We start from the raw sequence: 8,126 nt of genomic DNA, 5'->3' as shown, positions 1-8,126 counted from the left end.
GTGCACTGTAGCAGTGCGCCACCGGGCTGGCCCTCACCCCATGCAATTCTATATTCTTTTTTTTTTTGTCCTTTTGTTGTGACCGGTAAGGGGATCACAACCCTCCTGCGCTCAGCCAGTGAGCGCACCGGCCATCCCTACATAGGATCTGAACCCGCGGTGGGAGCGCTTCTGCGCTCCCAGCGCCGCACTCTCCCAAGTGAGCCATGGGGTCGGCCCTCTTTTTTTTTTAAAGGTGACCAGTAAGGGGATCTTAACCCTTGACTTGGTGGTGTCAGCACCACGCTCTCCCAAGAGAGCTAACTGGCCATCACTATATAGGGATCCAAACCCGTGGCCTTTGTGTTATCAGCACCACACTCTCCCAAGTGAGCCATGGGCTGGCCCTTAGTTCTATATTCTTGACCAGTCTCCTCTGAGTGGTCCTACACTGATAGGGGGGCAGATCAGCTATTGTTGCTGTGCCCCAGTGTTCCCCCGGTGGGCCTGTCTCTACCACTGCTCATGCTGCAAACACTTCTCATGGGATGGGCTGTATTCCAGTCCCTTGTGATGACTTAATGGCCTCTGAGTGGCTCCTTTTTTTCAGCTGTTGTGGCTCCTTGTTCCTATATGGGTCCATGGGAACCCTATTAGTAGTCTTGCTTGCCTGGGGGCCAGCAAGTCCCTCTTCTCCCCTGCCGCCTCCAAGCAACTTCATAGGAAGGGCGCAGCAGCATCTTTTTCCAGCTCCTGCTCTGTGCACTAAGCAGCTCCAGCCTGGAAGTGGCTGGGGCTTGAAACAGTCAGAGTGGTTTTTTCTTTCTCTCATCATGGCTTCTCCTACCTTCATGCATTCTGTAGGTCTCTCCTCCTCTTCCCCTGAGCTCTAGCAGCCCCAGCTTGGCTGTTGTTGGTTTTTTTATACTTGTAAATTGGTTGATTTGTGGGAGAAAGTGATGCTGGGGACCATCTATTCTGCCATCTTGACTGGAAGTCCGGATATAAAGTACTTTTAAATTGAACATGGAATAGTCTACCATGACAAATGAAGTAGATCCAAATTTATTACTTGTCTCTTCTTATGGGTAAAGCCCAACTGGCAATACACAGAAATATTCTTCTTTTTTTTTTTTTTTCCTTTTGTTGTCTTTTTTCCTGACCGGTAACGGGATCTTTTATTACTTGTCTCTTCTTATGGGTAAAGCCCAACTGGCAATACACAGAAATATTCTTCTTCTTTTTTTTTTTTTTCCTTTTGTTGTCTTTTTTCGTGACCGGTAACGGGATCTCAACCCTTGGTGTCGTGCCCGCACCGTGCTCAACCAGTGAGTGGACCGGTCTCTATATGGGATCCGAACCCTCGGTGGGAGCGCCGCCGCACTCCCAAGCGCCGCACTCTACCGAGTGCGCCACTGGGCCGGCCCAGAAATATTATTCTTAACCAGGGATGTCTATCTTAGTGATATTTGCAAGCTCTGCAATATTAATATGCTCATCTATTGAAAGAAATATAGTTTCAAAGTAATCACCTAATCATATTGCACTCAATTTATTACAAAACCTTCAAGAGAATAAAATTGTCATCAGATACTGATACATCAAAATAAATAAATTCTGTTATAAAAACTATTTACCACATTGTAATCTAGTGATCCAGAGAGTTGTGGACCTGAATCAATGATCTTACCAACAGCACATTTCTCAGGCAATGTTCTTATCTTTATGTCACTTTTGTGATCTGGCCAGCCTACACCACCAACCATTCCCCTGTGGCAATTTCCATTGGCTATATTGGTAGAAGATGACCAGTATGTGACCATCCCTCGAATTTCAAAAAGAAAAACTTTTGATGACCTACACTGATTCATAAGATCAATGTATTTGTGTCTTTTTATGCCAAGAAATCTTAGATGGTCAGGCTCAGTAAAACTGGGCAATGAATCATAACTTTTCTCACGGTTCAAAATGTCTTCCATAATCCTGGTATAATATGAAATGGTGTCATCCTCAGGCCCTTTACCATAATATCCAATGGTAAAGGAACAGCATGAGATGATCTCAACTGTAATAGTTCCTCAAAGTATTTGCATTCATTAAAAAAAAAACCGGTTTAAGGTATTTTTGTATCATAACTGTGGATATGTAGAGGACAATATACTTTGCGTATTCTACAATATGCTTTGCATATTTTCTCTTGTGAATTTCCAAGACCCTGTCACATGTTGGCTGGCAGCTTGCTCTGTGGGTGGTTTTGCTGGATGTGGAATACCATGTCTATCGTTTGAAGACCCTCAGATGGTTGTGTGGGAGCCTGTAGAAGGCCTGGCACCTTACACTTTAGAATATCTGGGCTTCCCGATGTAAGGGCTCTTGGCAGCTCAGCATGGCAGAAAACAGAGAACAGTGTCAGGGTTGCATCAGAGGTTCCAAGTTTCTTCATTAAATTATATTTTATGAAAAAAAGTCTTTCAAAATCATCTTTCTTACAAATAACTCTCCAGGACCACTAACCTTCCCTCATATGTGACCATTCCTCAAATTTCACTGAAAAGATTGAAGAATGTCATTGATTTGCTTCTCTTCATTTAAAAGTTTTTGACTTTACAACTCTCCTTTATTTCTAGGTTTCTCATATCCTTTCCAGAGTGATTCCTTCTATCTGTACCCATTATTCTGTCCCTTCTGTTTTCTCCAGGATATTGCTTCTGCAATTTGTTCCCCTGTTCTTCAATCTTTCCTTTCTTCTATCTATATATGTGTTTATGTGTGTGTAAATTGAAAGGTACCCTCAGGACTTTCCTATCCCTTCTTCAATGGCTATTTTTTCTCCTTCCTTTCTCTGCTAAGCATTCCAGACAATTGGCTGTCCTCTGACTTCTCAGACTCTGGCACAACTCTTATATGTTTGATGAATGAATAAATGAATGATCTCTCATTTATCTCCTCATTCACTTTACTCCAGCCACACAGACCTTCTTTCTGTTCTTTGAACATGCCATCCTCATTCCCACTATAGGGCCTGTAGACTGCTTGTTCCCTTTGCCTGGAACACTCTTCCTCAGATCTTTGGCTAGCAACTCTCATCATCCCTACACAAGTGCGCGCGAGTGTGTGCGTGCGTGCACGCATGCACGCACGCACACACACGCATACACATGCGCACACGCACACGCACACACACACACACACACACTCTTCTTGGAGATCACTACCAGTCCTGTCTTCAAGTTGAGTGCACTTTTAAAGTAAACTTTTTATTGAAGTATAACACATATAAAACAGTGCACAAATCATAGGCATACAGCACGATAAACTTTGATAAAGCAAACACCTCTGTATAATGAGCACGCACATCAAGAAATGTTATTAAAACCCCAGAAATGATTCTTTTTGACCCCTCTCAGTCACTATTCATCCAAAGAATAACTACTATCCTGATTTTTTTTTTCCTTTTTGTCTTTTTTTTACTGACCGGTAACGGGATCGCAACCCTCGGTGTTGCGCCCGCACCACGCTCAGCCAGTGAGCGGGAACCGGTCTCCACATGGGATCCAAACCCTCGGCGGGAGCGCTGCCGCGCTCCCAAGCGGCACACTCTCCAGTGCACCACCAGGCCGGCCCTATCCTGATTTTTAACACCAAATATTTGTTTTATCTTTCCTTAAACATCACATAAATGGAATTATACAGTATGTACTATTTTGTGTCTTATACTCAACATTATGTTTGTGAAATTCATCCAAGTTGGATGAAGTTGTAGCGCTTTGATTCTCATTTAATTTTCATTCAAAAATGGGCAAAGGCCTTAAATATACATTCCTCCAAAATGATACACAAATGGGCAATAAGCACATGAAAAGATGTTCAACATAACCAATCATTAGGGAAATGCAAATCAAAACTACAAGATACGACCTCTTACCCGTTAGGATGGCTACTATCACAAAAACAGAAAATAATTGTAGATAAGGATGTGGAGAAATTGAAACTCTTTTGCACTGCTGGTAGGGATATAAAATGGTGCAGCTTCTGTGAAAAACAGTATGGTATTTCCTCAAAAAATTAAAAATAAAATTACCTAATGATCAAGCAATTCCACTTCAGGTATATACCTATGAGAATGGAAAGCAGTGTCTTGAGATATTTGTACACCCATGTTCATAGCAGTGTTATTCACAATAGCCAAAGGTGGAAGCAACCCAAGGGTCCACTGATGGATAAACGGCTAATCAAAATATGGTATATACATATAATGAACATGCTACAGCATGAATGAAGCTTGAGGACCTTATGCTAAGTGAAACAAGGCAGTCACAAAAAGACAAATACTGTATGATGTTACTTACATGAGATATCTAGAGTAGTCAAAGTCATAGAAACAGAAAATAGAACAGTGGTTTCCAGGGGCTGGAGGAAAGACGGGGAATTATTGTTTACACAGTTTCAGTTTTTCAAGATGAAAAGAGTTTTGGCGATAGATGGTGGTGAATGTTGCAGAGCAATAGAAATGTACTTAATACCACTGAACTGTACACTTAAAAATGGTTAAGATAATACATTTTATGTTATGTGTATTTCACCATAATTTTAAAAATTAACTCAAAAATTCATTTATTCATTCATTCATTCATTCCGTCATTCATTTTGTAATGTTCTGGGCACTCTTTTAAGGGGTGGGGATACGATTGTAAACATGACCCTATGCATACCTGCAAGGACTTTATAGGCTAGTGGGGCAGTCAGACAAATAAACAGTGAAATATTGTCACAGTGTGACCATGGTTGTGGGAGCCCATCAGATGGGCACCTAAGCTCTCAGTGTATGTTAGACCCACAGCACATGTCTAAGAAATAACAGAAATGGGCAAATGGGCAAAGCAATAAATGCTGCAACATTTGTGCCTTTGGTTCATTGTCAGAAAGCTCTCTCTCAGACAGAACTGCTCAACAATGGAACTTCTGGAGATGATGAGTCTGCTACTTCCAAAGTGGTTTGATTCAGAGGCCAGAAAATGATTTTGGAGGGATATTACTGAGGATATTTACTTGTTATTTTAAGCATATAAGCATCATATTTCTCTTACTACTCTTTTCAAATAGAATCTTACCAAGGACAACTGATTTTATTAAGATTCTGTTCATTCAACTCCCACTTCCAGTACTCTTGCCTTGGTCTTGACAGCAGCCTCATCTTCCTAGGACCAGAGTCCACTCCACTAACTCATTCTCTACACTGCAGCCAGTCACTCCCTACTCAACACACTTCAGCAGATCCACATTACCCTTGGAATATTCCAAATTTCTTAATGTGGTATATTAGTCAGCTTGGCCTGCCAAAACAAAATACCATAGACTGGGTGGCTTAAACATCAGGAATTTATTTCTCACAGTTCTGGAGGCTGAGAAGGCCCAGGTCAAGGTTCCTGCCAATTTTGTTTCTGGCAGAGGCTCTCTTCCTAGCTTGCAGAAGTTGTCTTCTTGCTGCATCCTTACGTGGTAAAGAGAGAAGGAGGTCTCTGATCTCTTTTCCTGTTCTTATAAAGACACTAATCCCAACATGGGACTCCCACCCTCCTTACCTCATCTGAATCTAATTACCTCCCAAAGGCCCCACCTCCAAACACATCACATTGGGGGTTAGGGCTTCAACATATGAATTTGAGGGGGACACATTCAGTCCATAACATGTGGCTTCTACAGCCTTGTTTTCCAGTTCATCCCCACCTTTCCCACTACTTCCCTTTAAGCCTACAACCCAGCCATACTGGCAGCTGGCAATCCCTTGAATGCACTTTGTTCTTATTTTGTTTCTGGTCTTTTGCTCAAGCCATTCCCTACGTCTAGAATGATTTTCACCCACCTTCCTTTGCCTGGACAATTCCTTTAGGTGTCTTTCTCCAAGAAGCTTCCTGGCCCCCAAACCAGGTCAGGTGTCCCTCATCTGTGTACCCACTCTTGAGTTCCTTGTACATTCACCTCTATTTGTTGCTTTTACCATTCTGTATGGTATATATATATATATATATATATTTTGGTGGCTGGCTGGTATGGGGAACTGAACCCTTGACCTTGGTGTTAAAAGGCTGCACTCTAACCGATTGAGCTAATTGGCCAGCCCGTCTGGTAATTAATGGTTTGCGGTTTATTTGTCTTTCTTGCCTCAGTATCCTCTACCCCAATGAGCTCCTTGAAGACAGATTTGGCTTTGTTTACCTCAGTAATATAACGTGTGGCTTATAACGTATGAACAACAAATATTTTCGTTTCTATAGCACTCTGCAGTCTTCAAAGTGCCCTGACACAAATGAACTCATCTACAGAGACCTAATTACATTTCCTTAGTTAACATTCATTCCTCCTGAATAAAATATTCTTTTAAAAAATATTTCCTTTACTTACAAGATTTCTGTGAAGTCAGTTATCTATTATGTCATTAATGTGACTGAGTCAGGGCTCAAACTATCTCAGTTTTGCCTGATATACTAGAAGAATTTGAGAAAAAGCAGATTTCTTTTGAATGACTTGACTGGAGGTAGGTGTCTATGGGTGTGTGGTGGGGAATGGGTGCACAGAACTCACTCATGGGCCTCAGCTAGTGATTTGATCTTTTCTCATGAGTTCACATCCTGGCTTTCCTGGAGGCAGAAATTGGAGCCAGGACTAGAAAAGGCATGCTGTAGCTTGGAGGAAACTATCTCAGTTCTTGGAATCACAGAAGTAAAGAGCCTTAGCTGATCTGGTTCAACCTCTGCCTTTAAGAATTGGAAAAGAGAGCTAGTATTTTGCCCAGGAAACCTCTGAAGACCTCCAACCAATCTCATTTTCCCTTCTCCAAAAGGCTGGACTTAGAGGTCACTACGCTCCTGATCCCAATCAAAATATCCCTTAGAATTTATATCTCCTTTCTCTGTGCATCATCATCTGAATAGTATCCTCTGCGTAGATGATGTGTTAATATTGCTATATAGAAATTCATGGAAGATAAAGTTCCTGGCCCCTAGGAACTTACAAACTTAGACCAGGAGTCTGAGAGAGATTTGCATGTCAGTCAAGTCAAAAGAAACTTATTAATACAGGTTTTATTTGAAAACCAAACCAACATTAAATCAAAATAATTTTTATTGTTTTGCTTTTGCACTATTCAGTTTGTACATGTAGATGATCTCAAGTTATAATTTAAACTTAGGAAAGTGCTGAGGATGAGTGAACATTCGCTTTTTCCCTGGGTGTGGAGGAGTCAGCAGAGAAGAAGGGAAATGACATTGCTGAGCAGCTGCTGTATTCCACAGCATTATAGTTCAGTCCTCACAGCAAGTCTGTGATGTTGGGATTGTTACTCCCACTTCTCTGGTAGGACACTGAGGTGCAAGGATTCCCTCTGGTTAGGTTGCTAGTAAGGTAGGGTGGTGGTGAGGTTTGAATTCAGTTTTGACTATCATCAGAACCACACAAGGCTGCTAAGCAGAAAAAGATACTGGCATTCTGGGTGCCCATTATCAATTTGAAGGACATGCAATCTTAAGCTTGAAGTAGGTCATCTGGTTCAGCCCTGCCTTTGGCAGATGGAGGAGCCAAAGCCCTAAAAGGTAGAGTGAGTTACCTGCAATCAAATGGGGTGAAAGAGGGCAGAAGGAAGTGTAGGCATGAGTGTGGGGCCAGAGCTGGCCTAACCCTGACAAATAGGAAACCTGAAGTGAGAAAGGAAAATTCTGTCCAAGAAAGAGAAGGCAGAAAAGCAGCTGCTCTTATTCTCACACCTGAGGTGTGAATTCCTTTACGGAGTCATAATAATTTTCCAAAAATTGTGAGTCCTGCTACTTTAAGCTGCCAGCCAGTCATCTACCTCTTTTCCCTCAAGCCTCACAAGCCTTCATGAAGGTGCCTCACAATTGAACCAGGCAGTGGGGGCTGCATGGAGTGGGTGAGGCTCCTGTGGCTTCATGTTACCCGCTGTCAGCCTGGCCCCTGAATCCCTGGTTCCTTTGGTCTCACCTCTAGACAACTGTGTCTCTCAAAAACTTCTTCCCTGGCAAGTCCTGACAAAATCTTTCCCAAGGCATTGTCCTTATATTTCCATTCATACAAAGCTTTTGCGGTTATAAAGTGCTTTCATGCCCCGCTTCTCTCTTGATCCTCGTAACACC

The 8,126-nt window shown here is 42.2% G+C and overlaps 1 pseudogene; it reads right to left on the bottom strand.

Moving 5' to 3' along the window:
* LOC103604085 overlaps positions 1–5,469 on the bottom strand; it is an 8,515-nt pseudogene extending 3,046 nt beyond the window's left edge.
* Between the last annotated feature and the right edge of the window lie 2,657 nt (positions 5,470–8,126).

This window comes from Galeopterus variegatus, unplaced genomic scaffold (genome assembly GCF_000696425.1).
Source record: "Galeopterus variegatus unplaced genomic scaffold, G_variegatus-3.0.2 Scaffold4951, whole genome shotgun sequence".
NCBI lineage: Eukaryota > Metazoa > Chordata > Mammalia > Dermoptera > Cynocephalidae > Galeopterus > Galeopterus variegatus.
This window is presented reverse-complemented; position numbering and strand designations above follow the sequence as displayed.